General features: G+C 30.6%; 1 protein-coding gene across 2 annotated transcripts in view; it reads right to left on the minus strand.

Annotated features, from left to right (window-relative positions):
- Positions 1-9,185: 9,185 nt before the first annotated feature.
- The window catches only part of sano (CABIT domain-containing protein serrano), a 555,155-nt gene continuing 548,151 nt past the window's right edge, over positions 9,186-16,189 (minus strand). For both annotated transcript variants that reach the window (XM_085942988.1, XM_085942989.1), the window contains one exon: positions 9,186-9,315. The gene's annotated coding sequence lies outside the window, so the exon portion shown is untranslated. The remainder of the gene's footprint in view (positions 9,316-16,189) is intronic.

Raw genomic sequence — 16,189 nt, forward strand, 5'->3', positions numbered from 1 at the left:
AAAAATACAGAGAATAAGTAATAAAATAAGTAACAAAATAAAAGTAGATGGAATCACACAGAGTGAACTTTGATAGACCCTATCTTAAAAACGTATAAAACAACGTCCACCTAAATTCACTCTCACGTAAGTGGAATATATCAATATCCGAAGCGATTTCATTAAACATGGTTACTGCCCTCCCAATTGGCATTACTAATGGCAGGTTAGTTCTGCACCGTGGGAGAACAAACAACGGATGCCCTCTATTCCTAAGGTAATTATCAGAGACACACAAGCCAACACCACCAAGAATGGCAAAGTTCACATTTACGCCGCGTATAAGTCTGAAAAAATATGTAGCTAAATAAAGATCGGTATGTAAGTATGTAAGCATCCCTAAGAGAAAATCGGTCGGATAGAGCCACGGATAATATCCATACAGCCGAAAGTAGAGGAGTCTTCTTTCAGTGCATACTTACATTCGCATTTCTCGTTTCTTTTGATACTTTTTTAGTTTTTAAGCGATTGGTTAAGTTAAAGAAGTATTTCGTCCCAAAAAGGTTAGGCATTACTGCATTACTTGGTGATCCACATGCCCGTTATCAAGATGTTTATAGAATCTAATTGAAAAAATAAAATCAGAGATTCAATATCCTGTACCAGTGACCACTACCTATAACTTTTTATCTTTATAGTTTTTTTTTTACAAAAAAACTAAATTTGCATTTTAATATATTATAAGTACATAGTTCTTCTCAGTAATTTGGTAATTTGTCTTTATTATTAAAGGTGAACATTTTTTTCTAACCTGGTAACCACCAAGGATTCTCCACCATTATATTTAATAGCCGTTAGAATAGAGAAGCCCATGATGCAATTTCCTAATCGATCTAAAAAGAAACCTTCCGCATCTTTCTATTTTGGTTGGTATCCCAATTTTATGTCTACCTTAGCCTATCTTGGGTGTGAAGATTCTTCTCAATAAAGACACATTGTTATGCCCTTGGCTATCAAGGGATATTTATTTATCATTAATATATTTTGTACTTAATTGATTGTCCATTGATACCACCCTCTTAGTGTTAACGTAGTGCATACGATAAACTAAATGGTGGGTTTGCCTACAGTATTAGCGGAGATTAGTTTGGTGAGGCATTCATTCGGCAGTGGATAGATTCAGAATGATGATAATAATATATACATGGCTATAAGGTTCACCTTTAGAAAATACCTCATTTTGTTCAAAACATTCCTAAATCTGAATCAAAATCAAATTTAAAATCACCCCAAAAACAAATAGCTTTTGTTTTAAGATACAGCTAAATCAAAACGGTTAATGATAGCCAATCAAGGACAACTAATCAACAGAACTAGTCCATATCCTTCAAATTTAAATAACCTCCATAATACAAATATTTCGTGAAAAATCTAGTGACATTGATTTTTAATCGACTATTGAATCGAATCTCGGTTGTTGGGCATTATATATTTTTGAAACATACAAACATTTTTTTAAAGGGTTTCTTGGAGGTATAAGTGGTCACTACTAAGTACTAAATAGTTAGGTTATATCCAAAGAAGTTTAATCTTCTTCCAGCGGGTCTATTCTATACACGAGCCTGATTTCGGTCCGCCACGGCAGCTAACTAGCGTAGGAAAGTATCGAAGTATTAACACGTATTGTAACAGCTACAATAAGTTAACCGTCTGAACTGTCAAAACTGTCTATCTCGGTCTAAAATTTTTCACAGCCAAGAGAGGTGCTGTTAAACCATAGTACGTATTGTTACAATTATGACTAAATTATTGTAATTATTACAATAAGTTCTAATAATTCGATACTTTTCTATCCCATTTAGCTACCGTAGCGGATCGAAAGCAGCCTTGTGCATCGAATAGACCAGCAGATACAAAATTCTGTAGTTTTTCTTTAAAAACAGCTGAAACATGAGTGCCTTCGCCATTAAATAGCTCTGTATGAAAATTTCTTGACCAGTTGTCCTTTTTTGATGCAGAACTACGACTCAGTATTAGACTACGCACGTCAACAAAGACTCGCTTATGATGTCGAAAAAAGTCTAACATTAAAATCGCTCTTTATAACTTTTAGTAAAGACAGCGAAACAAAAGCTATACTACATCTCTAAGCATAGATGAAGAAATGCCATGACTAGAACATGCATTTTGACATGATACTAAAGTTGTTGGCTATTAGGTTTAAATCGGTCAGAAATCAATGTTAGCGTTACGGGTTGAAGAAAACAGACATCGATAACTACGTTTTCTCTTATATTATGTAAACTTATTGTATTGTTTTGACATAGTATCTAAATATACAGTGTATATGTAGAGATTATGTCAAAATAATCCAATAATTTTAGATAATATAAGAGAAAAGGTAGTGTTAAACCTGGGTTCTCATTTAACTAAAATCAAAAACACTGTCTTTTTACTTAGCATGGCAGTGGTAGCTCTACGTCGATAAGCTCTCTGGCTTATTTCACTAGTATTTGTTTTTACTCTAATATATTTAGGCTTATTAATCTCTGTAAAAAATACGTTCTTCAACATCTTTGTTTATATTAGATTTGATTTATTCATGTGGGTCAATATAATGTAAGAATTACTGTAACTTTTGTCTGTCACATCTTTGAAGGATTATATTAATATTAGATCAATAAAATAAAACAAGTAATAATTACAATAAAAGTTTTTTGTATTTAATTATATCAGCAATGAAGATAAAATACAATATTCATTAATTCTAAAACATACAGTATGACCTATATTTAATAATTAAACATAATAATGTGATTGACAAGTATTTATCGCTAATACAGATTATTACACATATCATGAAAATTCATTTTAACATTGTCGAAGGCCCGAAAGTTGCGCAATATGGAACTAAACTAACTCACGCCTCAAATAATTGCACACAATTTCCCAAAATAAATCATTTCCATACAATTATTCTATCTTATTATTTTAGGAATGTGTAAACCTTATTTCAGTACTTTTTAAAGTTTAGTATTACTAACCGCGATCATGAATCATGTTTTCTCTCTACAAACCATGGTGTAATCGATCATTAACCTTCCCTTTACGATGCTAATAAATTCCGTCCATTCTGGTGATGTCACCCTGGGTTACCAGTACGAGATTGATAATATTAAAGCAATTAAAAGTAAAATGCCTAATTTGGCAACATAAGTAAGTCAAACAAGGTTTAATCATAATTATTTGTTATTTCGTTATCTATAAAATGATCAAAACTTAATTATGATCACACGAGCCTACAATTCATATTTGATCTCATCTTGATTTCATCTCTTCCATTCATGTCTCTTTCTCACCATTGGATAGGTGTTGAATTTACTTGTAAATCTATCTCTTTTGTTTGTAATGGAATGCGATGCTCTGTTTGCAAAGTGCGTTTATAATTTATTAAAGGTAAATGAAATCTGACGGATATCTATCTATTTATATGTATTAACTGAATAATGCTATCGATTTTGAAAATAATAACTTTTTAATTAGCTGATGTAGTATTGGTGATTCTAGGAATAGTATATAGGTACTATATGAAGATGACAAGGTGCATATTAATTGAAATATCTTCATTTTAATCGGTAGGGAAAAGGAAACCCAAAGTGACATTACAGTAACAGGAGTGTTAAGCACCCTAAAATGATAAACCATACTTAGTTAAGTATAATTTATTTATGTTCGATACATAAATTTCCCAGTCAATCGTTAAACATCGTCATGTTTAATTTGTAAAATAAAGTGTCAGGGCAGAATGATATTCGAGAAAGTTTTCGATTTGTATATCGCGAGTCTGACGGCGCAATTGTCAAAATACATTTTCATTAAAAAAAATTAAAATAAAGTATCAGTACAATATGAAATACTAGGAGATTTTCGATTCGATTTGAAAGCGGAGAGTTTGACTGGCGCTTATGTCAATTGCATTTTGTTTCAAATGTTCTTTATTTGAAATGTTTTTATTTTTACAGGTTTTTATTTTTACCCCTTTAATATTTCTGAGGGCCGGATGATACGTTTACACATTGCACATGTACATTGTACAGGTAGGTACTGCGGCGATATTGTACATTTCTACACGAACAAATTTAATATGTTGTCAAATACACATCTTGATATCGAATTTATTGTGAAATGTATAGTAATTGTCGAATATTTGAAATGTTTTAATTTTTTTTTTTAATTTGAAAATGATTTTTTTTAGGATTTCAATACCGGTAGAAATTTAGTATAAAATGTTCCTATAGAGCGAATTTTCGGGTCTCCAAGAAATGCATATTCGTTTTTCCTTAGATCCGCTACAAAAGATAGTAAGTAATGATTTTTTTAAACTAATTCATATGTATAAGAACAGAAGGCTTAAACCTGGGTATTATATTTAAATATCCATCCCAGATTGTCATGTTATAGAAAATAAATACAAATACTTCAAATTAAATAAGTAAAGTAAAAATAATATACATTACAAAAAATTGGTAGGCAATGAAACAGTGAATCAATTGCATATTTATATGTAGGTATATTATCGAATACATGTTTTACAAATTGAGACAAAAGTGATTGTTTAAAGTATTTACTTAGGATAATTTAACGAAATGTCACCACATAAGGGAAAACAATATTACTCAAAGTATCTACAATTTATAGATATTTCTCTTATTAACTGTAAGCTGAAAGCAACTGTGTGTAAAATATTAAAGCCATCTGTTAATATTTATTATTTCATAACTAAATACCAACAATGATATTTATTTAAATGGATAAGAAATACTTTGAAATCTACATGTTTATTCATTGTTAGTTAAAATGTCTAAAGACTGGCTTTAAATATCATCTATGTATATTTTTATTCTATTACATGACAAGCCTGGGGGCTTTTGATTCGTAGATCGTTATCTCATAGCGTTTGCATTAAAATACATAGCATTATGATAGTATAGAAAGTGTAATAGATTCTTCAGTAATAGCTAGGTATATTATAAACATTCAACATCTGTGAAAGGCACATTGATTTTTTTTACAAAGTGATAATGTAACGGTTTGAAGATGTAAGAGCTGGAAATAACATCATTAATATTTCTTTATATTTACTATCTCATTTTAAATCTATAGGTTACAAGACAATTCGTTGTTATATGGAATATATATAATTTTGTATTCAAATAAAGAATTATTATGACACAAATAGTATTATTAATTATATAAAATTCTTAGTTGTATAGCTGAAAGCTATTTCGGCTGTGACACCATTATCAATATTGAATGTAACAAGGAAAAAAACTAATTTGTATAATTTATTTACTGTCTGTAAAATAGAATTTTTATCTGAAAGTCAGAAAGCTCTTGAAAATGGTCTCTTTAATGATCCCGAAACGTCGAAGAAAGAAGGAGGAAGAACATGCAGTGACAACCTAAAAATCTATTACGATAACGTAATTGTTTTTTTTAACTTGTAAATCTGTTTAAAATCCGGGTACGAGGGCAATTAATTTCATATTGTGGTTTATGATATCTTTTTTTGTTCTTCAAATAGATTAACAGCTCTCACTTCTACAAGATTAAAAGTTATAATTGGATAATTATTTTTTGTCGTTTACAACTTTTAGTTAAAGCTATAGTAGAATAATTGTATATAAAAATAGAAATATAAATGCATATTCTTTAAACAAACGCTAAAAGATAAAACAAAAACACAAACATACAAAGAATCATTCTAGGTAGTCATTTTACAAAGATTTTTATACAATGCAATAATAAAACAGAAATATTATATTGTGATATCAATAAAATTTTCATATATGCATATATATGTGTGACCGATATTTTTTTCGTAACAATTATTCGTTTATAATAAAATTTAGTGAAGGCCTTTGTGGGTTAGAAATTTTATTCTTAATTATATTGTTAATGTTTTTTTACAAAATTTTGTCTTGGGCAACCTTTTCTTGCACAAAAGATCAACAAGAATAATAATAAAACTGTTGTTAGTAATGATGTCAAAAATTAGTAGATAATAATAATATGATAAATGTGAAACGAAATATTATACATTTAATATTGTCTTAAATCATGATATAATTTCACAAATCTTTTAATTATTGATTTGTGGAGAAAATTTAAACTGACTTTAAAAAAAATTGCTTCTGGCAAAAAAACTTTAATGGAGTTATAGTATTTGTGAATATTTTAAAATTTAGTTTGCAAATAATTATGGGTTATTAAAATATAATATTATAAAGAAAGAAAAAAACATAAATATGAGTGGCCTAGAGTCATAACTCACATATTACAATTTTGTCATTTTTGAGTAAAATACTAAGTAATTCTTAAGGCATTTTAGTCTATATAAAGAAAAATCACTTTAAACGATGTGAAAATCGTTGTTGGTGTCATAACTCAAATTTTTCAATGAATAATGTAAGTTCTGTCATCAAGGCCTTATTAACCAATCAGGGAGCTATATTTATCATAGTGTGCTGTGTCTGCAGCCTGATGAGTATTATAATATATATTAAAAAAAATGTAAATCGATTCACTCACTCTTTAATATTCAAGGGAGTTCAATACTTTTCTTATAATTACAGAAAACAGTGCTCTGGTGGTATTTTGCAATTATTTAAAAACTCAATTTTTAGAATATGTGAGTTATGAGTCTAAGCAGCTCATACAGTGGTAAACAAAACTCCAGTCGCCCAAATATATTTTAAGATATGTATTTTTCGGAATTATTAGACCTATACAAAAATACTTGCAAAACTTTACACACTCTAGCTTTCTCGCGTACTAACTCAGTATTCTAAAGAATTAAAATTAATTATTAATATGATAATTGTTCTTAATTATTAATATGATAACAATAAGGAAACTAACAATCGTTTCAGCACATTAATATGGCAATTCGAACAGCCAGTGAACATTTCAATGCGAGATCAAATTAATAATAATTGTTATTAAAAATACAAATGCATTTTAAAAACATAGCAAGTATAACATTATATCCATATCGCATAAGTTGAAGATGGTGGAATATGGATTGAAAGCACCAGGTGGTGTAGTAAAAAATATCTTGATATTTTACATATTATAATTTTTGTCAACTCATACTTAAAATTATCACCGTTTTACAAATATCACTATTATTGTTGTTAAACGTAAACAATAAATATTTGTATAATATTATATTATAAGTTTTTGTTGATTTTTTGAAAGGTAATGTTAATATTGTTATATTGTCTCTGTTCATATTGCAATCTATAATAATATATCGCCACGATTGAACGATAATTTTAGTATTATTCATTGATGTCCAAGTATGTGTGTTATCTGTAGAGCGATGTGAGTTTGGATTGAATACTTTTGCGAAGCTATTCTATACGATAAGATATAAGATTCTATCGACGGTAGTTTTTCAAATTATTTATGTATTGATTCAGTTAATTGTTACAATAAGTTGACCGTATAAACTATCAAAGATTGCTATGTTTTAACATTAAACTGTTAACTTATTATAACAATTAACCATCTGAATACATAAATATGAGAAAGTGGTAATATTTAAAGCCGTCGATAGCCGCCTTCTGTATAAAATAGACCCGTTGGTCTGACTAATGAACTAGCCAAATAACGTCCAGTGCATAAGGCATGGGTTTCTCATCTGAGGGCTACGGGTTCGATTTCTGGTGAGGTCACAATACATTTAAGTATGTGATATTCTCAAAGCCTGGTGTTTGTAATTATTGTTCACTTCTATTGTGACATTTCAATACTACTAACTGTCATACTTATAGCTTGCTGTAGAGGTAAAAATAGTATATACTACTTACGAGTATTGGCGAAAAATTATCATATATGTATTTTACTGGAAAATATGCAATATATAGGTTATAAGTAGAAAAAAAGTAATTTTCTCAAAATACGTGGAGAAATTTATAGTTGAAATATTTTCTCATCGAACAGTTTTACAGTTATATTAAATTTTCAAAAGACCACATGTTATGAATGAATTTCCACGTATAATAATTATATCTCCTCGTCTTAATATGAGGTTGTTGGACATATAATAACATGCTGACCAGGTGGGTTGATGTATGATTTTTTTTGTTTGTGTTATTTTTCTCAATTCGACGTATTTACTGAATTATTTAATAGCATCAATACGCCATTAATTTAGATTACTGAAAAGAGCTGAGGAAACCATTTTCCAGCAGTGAACCAACTCTCGAGATAACCATGGTAATATTGTGATGTATCCGAGTATTTGAAAACGTTTTAATGATAAGATTATAACATGCTATGACAGCACGTCTAATTTACGATACAACTTTACTGTCATTTTATTGTATTTGTTTAAGTATGTAGTATGAGTTAACAATAATTATAAACGACAGTAACGAGGGGTGGAAGTAGGCTGTTAAGGTTTGACATAAATAGTGCACAGTAAACTTATTTTATAAAATATTTAAAATTACGTATAGTTTAATAGTGGATGCAACGAATATTTTTTTGATTGTTATATGGCTTAGAATTAGGTATCGTGTAATTGAATTTAAAAAAATAATAAACACAATCTATACATTGTAGTATTGTTTTAATGAAAACAAATACGTTTGATTGACAAAGTTTACTGTGCACTATTTATCAGCCTACCTCCACCCTTCGCCACTGATAAACGATATATCCTGATAAAAGATTTAGAAACAATTTAGTAAAATATAATATATATTAAATAGATAAAGCATAATGAATAGTTTTAATGAAATAATATTATGTTATTAGAAATTAGTTATCGTTTTCCTTAAGACTGAAGCATAATGAATTTTATAGCGTGAACATAAAACTATCAGTCAAAATATTTTTCAGTAAAATAATCGAAATTAAATCGAGTGTTTAAAGTAAATTAGGGAATAGACTATAAAATATAATAATTAGAAGATAAGACAACGAGACGTAATAGACAGTGAGGAAGGTTTCGTTTATGCTTTAAACTTTATCTAAAAAAGTAGTGCATAGCTAATTCATTGACATGGTCGATTCGAAAAACTACTAGATAAAAATATATATATATTTAAAATCTATAAACTACAACTTTTGTGACTTTTTTTCAATAAATGTAAATTAAACGTAACACTTCTTACTTTGACTTGTCTAAAATAATAGCCCAACGTACAGTTTTTATATAAGAAAATCTTAAGAGTTATACTAAAAATATTCGTACAGTAAGTTTCCATTCTTCATTGTGTGTTTTTATCATCATCAGCAAAAATGACACCCATCGTTCATCAGCATCTGAAAAAAAAGAAAAACATAATTAAAATCGATAAAAAAATGGTTTATTGGGACAATAGCCAAAATTTAGATGTTATGCATAAATATTAATTTAAATTATAATGGATTTACGTTTTGTAGTATTCTATGTAAGTCGTTTTTTGCGTCCCGGGTTTCGTCTTTTAGGCACTATATTTATTTATTTATTTTTTTAGAAAAAGAGTATTACGGCATTACATCGATTGGCCAATGCGCCATAATACATAATAAATACAAAATTATAAAAATATCTGAATTACAAATAACAACTAATATAACAAGAAAGTAGAAAAGACAGCATGTGTTTATGTAAATATTAAAGAAACATTATAATATATACAATTATAAATTTAACCTATTTAACACGTCCACAAACATTATATAGTTAATAAAAATAAATCAACCTTTATGGTCCCATCAAATAAGTTAATCGCACGATACACAGCATCATGAAACATAACATCTGTCCTGCGACGAGGTATCATGAAGACCGTAGAGTTACGAGTGATATTGGTGGGAACATGAAAATTAATATTGGCCAGTATATACGGATTGTAAATGAACCCACGAAGAAGTAAAAAGAAATGCTTTAAAAGAACAATCACTCTCCGTGTAGACAGGGATTGCATTGATAGCATACCCAGAAGAAAACGAGTCGGGAAATTCATTTTATTATCATTGTCATAAGGAAATAACCCATATGTTCTTAAGTAGAGAAATCTAAGAAATCTATTGTGGACTCGATCCAATTTAATTGTGTGGATGGACCTATTAGGACTCCAAATAATGCTGACATATTCAAGAATAGTCAACACAAATGATACGTATAATATACGTAGCACTCGGACGTTTTCGAATGATTTTTAAATTTATAACTATAAAATATATAATAATATATAACTAATACAGTTATTTCTAATTTATATAACATATTAATACAATAACAAAAGTAAAAACTCTATCACCTACTTATTAAGTCAAGGATCACAACAAATATAACAAACAAATTATGAATAGTTAAAGTGTTTGTAAAAAACCTCTATCACTAATAATACAATCAATATGCGTAAAAATCGTCAAAACCTTAATAATAGATCATTAGATAATAATCAATTACACTTCATTCAATACTGGGAAAACAATGGCAACGTATTGGGAATTTAATAATAAATAATAATTTCATAATAAATAATAAATAAAGTAATACTTCAACTATTTATAATTTGTTTGTATATTTGTTATTATACAATATAAATAGATACGTTCTATAAGTACATACATTAAAAATATATATACAACATATTTTAATTAAGATCGGTCAATAATAACGCAATATGCTAAGGTAAAAATGATTCAGAATTTAAGCTACCAAGTATTTTACTTATTGGAATCTTTGCATATATAATTCAGTCAAAAATACCGCACACATTATAAAAGATGCGACCAAAGCTGCCAGGTGCCTTCTTAATGGTCAAATCCCAAGATACGTGGCAATTTAACAGTAGAGATAACCAACTGTCGACTGCCGAAAGTCGCGCAGTTTTTCATATATTCCACTTTACGATATTAAAATTATTTCCTCAATCAACAGTACCGGCATAAAAGGTTACAATAAAATTCTTTGAACGTATACTTACATATAAGGAACTTTAATATTATTATTAGTTAACACAGAGCGTATTTTATTAGGTTACCTACAATATTTAGTACTTAATTACAAAGTATTATTTTAAAATAATAGGAAACTAGGCGGGAACCGAGCCAATTTTCATAACCGATTTTGGCAAAATTCAAGAGAGAAAATCTAGCCTGACCTAACCTAACTTAACCTAATTTAACCCAACCAAACCTAACAAATAATCAAGTATATCGACTATAAACCGACAAGAACCAAAAAATCTATTTTCACAAAATTGTCACATCGGAGGTTTTAACAGCTTGATAACAAATATATAATTTGAGTAAAATGCGTTTTCTTTTCCAACAACGATGTATAATATTCATTATTGATATAAACCTTTTGAAACGTTCAAAATTGTCGGTTCAGTCGGTTGTCGGCAAGGAAATTTTGAAAATAGTCGATATATTGGATCATTTTTGTTAGGTTCGGTTAGGTTAAGTTATGCTAGGTTAGGGTAGGTCAGGTTAGGTTAGGTTGGGTTACGTTGGGTTTGGTTTTCATTCTTGAGCTCATGAATTTTGCTAAAATCGGCTATGAAAAATAGCGCGGTTTCCGCTTAGCCTCCTGTAAACCGACTTGTACAGATTTTTTATATTCTCTAAATTCATATTAAACGGCACAATTTAGCAAAACCCTCAATATTTTATATAACACCAAAATTCAAATATAATTAATTTTAATATATACCGTCTATGTTTCATGTCTCAATTTAATTACACCGTAATATTTCCAACGCACCCTTTGACGTGCGTGATTAGAGTTATTAGGTACAAACACTTAATACTGACTAATCATCCCTTACTTGTCATTTAGATAAATAAATTTACATTAAATATTGAAAGTCTACATTTATTTTCTGTGATGATAAAGAAGTTGTTTGTATCTCCTTTAAAATTAAAATTTTTGTCACATCGGAGGTTTTAACAGTCAAATTAAGAATATTATTTATAAGTTAATTTAACATTCTTTAATCAGGAAGAATATTTTTTTTGAAAGCCTTAAATGGAGATCGGCTGGACACATAGCTCGAAGAAGAGACAATCGTTGGACAAATCTAGTCATCCAGTGGTATCCAAGAAGTACAAAACGTCCGCAAGGTAGACCTAGAGGCTGCTGAATCGATGAAATGATAAAGTTCTGTGGAAGTACGTGGCAACGCAATGCACAGGACCGAGAGAAGTGGAAGCAGCTTGAAGAGGCCTTCATCCAGCAGTGGATAGATTCAGGCTGATGATGATGAATCGGGAAGAATTAATAATACCTCATGTGCTGACTTTAATGAAATTAGATCATAATATTTGTTTTATAAATCAATAATTCATATTATTTCGTTTAGTTATATAATAGTGGTGTTTTTAATTGCATAAATTTGTAATGCAGTCATTAGATTAATTATCTACTTCAAAATACTACCAAATAGTAATGCATTACCTGAAAGAAGACACGCAATATTAAAACAAATGAATAAAAAACTACGAATATTCCAATAGTTTGAGGCTTCTGCATTGGGTCGATAAACCCAAAAGGGTACTAAACTCACTTTCGGTGAGATAAGAGCGCCAAAGCACATGTCCGTATATTTTATGCCCGCGTATTCACAATTTAGCGAGAAAGCTTGAGAGACCAGTAGCCAAGCTTTTTACCCTTTTTGCACTCCAAAATAAAATGCGTCGCCTGAAACATTTAAGGATAAAAAATGTTCGGAGCAGTTTATCTTCACCATCGTAAACCGAAGTGATTTATAAATGTATCGTTTATTTTTTTGTCAACAGGAATACGCTTAAGACATTTTGAGAAGAATTACACCAGATGAAACATGCGTATGATTTTGTAAACATATTTCTTAGAACGTATATATTAGAAAAAAAATATTTACATTACATAGTTGCATATTCATGCACAGCCTTAGGTCCAATTATTTATACAAGTTGCACCCTATGTGTGATATATGTTGGATCGTTCTGTGGAATTGTTGCCAAACTATAATATGTAATAAATATTTATTGCGCACGCCTCTTAATGATCGGCCGTAGTTAAATCGATGGCTACTGTAGGTTTTCTATAAAATTTCGCGATAAAATTGAATTATTCTATTTTGACCACGACACCAAGGAACGATCAAAAATGGCTTTTCACGATCGAGTATGATCAGGTGTGATCGAGGTAGACCTTACGGTCATGGAGTCGCGAGTCATTTAAATTTCAGTACAGTGCCACAATCTTATCTGAAGAATTGATGGGGGAGCCACAATAAAAAAACTACCCAATCAAGACTCGCAACTAGACAGAATCAGACAGTGGAATAACGTATTTAATATGGCGTCCATATGACGTCATAGTCGTTCCATTTTAGTCCGTTCTTCATATAAGTTTGTAAGACTGTATAAGTCTTCACGTCAATTATTACATTCCACGTATTGTTCTTACTGATTATGTCGTTCGAGTTACAAATAACAAAAATTCTCATCGAACGCATTCACAGATAACGCTCAAACTTGCTTCTATCTTCAAAGCATTCATGAAATACCCAGTAACTCCTTCCTATCTTCAGAGCGTTCACAAAAGACGTAGAAAATATAGTTTTTAACCATGCCAATCGAATCAGTCATGACGCATGCGCATAAAACCTGGTGTATAGACCTACAAACTCATGGACGAGCCACAGTCGGAAACTACCCAATCAAGACTCGCAACTGGACAGAATCTGACATTCGAATGGCGTTTTCAATATTGCGTCCATATCGCGTGCGTATCGTAGTTCCATTTTTGACCGTTTTTAGATAAGTTTGTAGGACTGTCAATAACCTGAAAAGTCTTGGTTGCATCGTCAATGGGTTCTTGTTTTATCGCTAAAACTGGTAATGTGTGGCATTCTGGGCTGGTTGAATGCTTGATAGTACAATGGACTAATCCTGAATCAGATTCCAAGTCTGTATGTAGGCTCTTGTTTAATGTCCATTTTACAACGTTTTTCTTAGCTGGTATTCTTATTTGTCCGGTGGTTCTTTGTCCGATACAAATCTTGCAATCGATTTTTAACTAACTTCCCGACTAGCTAGACATTTAAAACTTTTAGAATATATCAGAACACGATGCCAATCTTAGACTATATGTTTAACATAAAAAATAGCAATTTTAGCAACACGGTTATCGACGCTTAGTTAAGCAATAAGGTAAGATTTGGCGGCTACTTACTCTAGCGAGTGTCGCAGAGATTATAAGGGTACCGAATACTTTCTCACTCGCACTTATGCATCGTTTTTGTTAAGGCCTTGATGCCAATGCATTTTTTTAATACTTTTAGCCATGTTTAAGTAGAATTGAATTCATTTTCAGTTAATTCTGTTTTGTATGAGAAGTTATTTTGACACCATTATTGGTTGCTAGTGGTCTGGAGTCCTAGCAACTAAATTATTAATATATACGTGCGTTACTATGGAAACTAATATGACATGTCAAATTGACATTTCAGTATTATTTCTATCAAGTACATTTTTTTTGGATCGTTTAAGCTAGTCAAGTCAAGTTTATATGATTCAACAGAAAATTTAAAAACGTTCTTTTTATCTTGTAATTATTAGTCAATGTACGCAAGACCCACAAGTAAAATTTTGAGTGACACGCATAGCCTCTAACTTGCATCCTTCAAGTCAGTCGTACATGAACGAAGCACATCTAGTAGACGATCATCTGATTGATACAGCGCTATCAAATCGCAGCCATGACAATATGTTATTAATTTAATTGATTGTAAAATATTAAGCCACTACTAGAATGTCATACGGGTAAGTTAATCCGCTGATCATCCATAATGAAAAACATTGCGGTAGGTATTGGTCATTGAACGTCTTGAAGGGTTGTATTTCAGAACAGGTGTGATCCGATTTCATGCCACACACGATTAAAATTATGTTATCTGACATGAAAGACGCCTGAGTTTATAACACGCAATCCGACACACTGTACAAGTACCTGCTACCATAAGAATCTACATACCTACATAAAATAAAAAGCACCTATGTATTATATAAATATATATGTTTTAATTTTACGGAACATTTAATAGTCACTGACCAGGGAACTCAGAAATAATGAGTGTGGAAGAATATAGGATACATTTAAACACTTGTCAAGAATACGCTTGTCTTTCGTTCTGACTGCTCTAGGTTTATGCACTGACCAGGAAACTCAGAAATAATGGAAACTGAAATACCTAACGGGTAAGGAGAAGCAGGCAGCCGATCCCGATCAAGGAAGAAACACGTGTCAAGAATACGTCATACGTCGAATACTGACAACTGCTTCAGTTTATGCATTGACGCTCATTTAATATTGGTGTATTACACACACTATTGCACGTCTATAATGCGTGGTTAATTTTCGTAGGACACTCACACATTCAAAACTCTGCGTCAAAATGTAGTGTATTGGGATATAGCCTATCGGAATTATATTTATTATTTGTTCCATGGCACTGACGCTCATTCAATATTGGTGTATTTGAAGGTAGCAGCACAGACTATTGCACGTCACTCACACATTCAAAACTCTACGTCAAAATGTAGTGTATTGGAATATAGCCTATCGGAATTATATTAATTACTTAATTCGTTCTGTTGTGTGCAATATTTATGTCGAATCTTAACAGCCTACCTCTACCTCTCGCCACTGACACATATTAGAATTAGAGTATGTTTGCTTTCATTTTTTGTTAAAATTATAAATTAGGTACTTTACATGTTGAAGTAAAATACTTATAACCTCAGTGTACTAACGTAATATAAGAACGGCATGTTCACTGTTGTGATGTTTCTATGTTTGTATGTATCCAGTATAGCTCGTAAAACATTTTCAAGTCTTGCTATGCTTCGTTGTAGGTAAAGGGGCTTTTAAATTATTGCTATCTTAGCCAAACACGAACGCGTGAATAAGATATGTGTATTTTCTTCTCTTATAGAAATAATATACGATAAGAAAATACTTTGGTTTCCACTTCTATTAACTAAGGAGAATTTATCACGGTAACGAATCATGAAGATAACTCGTAGATGGGGTTTGTGTATCCACTGAATATAAAGAGGCTTCGTAGCTTCACAGGTTCTATTCAAATTGTCTTAAGAATATTAAGCGTAGATATTATATGGTGGTTTTACTATGGCAGGTGTATGTTGCAAT

Source organism: Rhyacophila brunnea, unplaced genomic scaffold (genome assembly GCF_057557595.1).
Source record: "Rhyacophila brunnea isolate RB1 unplaced genomic scaffold, BYU_Rbru_1.0 scaffold_15, whole genome shotgun sequence".
Classification (NCBI taxonomy): Eukaryota; Metazoa; Arthropoda; class Insecta; order Trichoptera; family Rhyacophilidae; genus Rhyacophila; species Rhyacophila brunnea.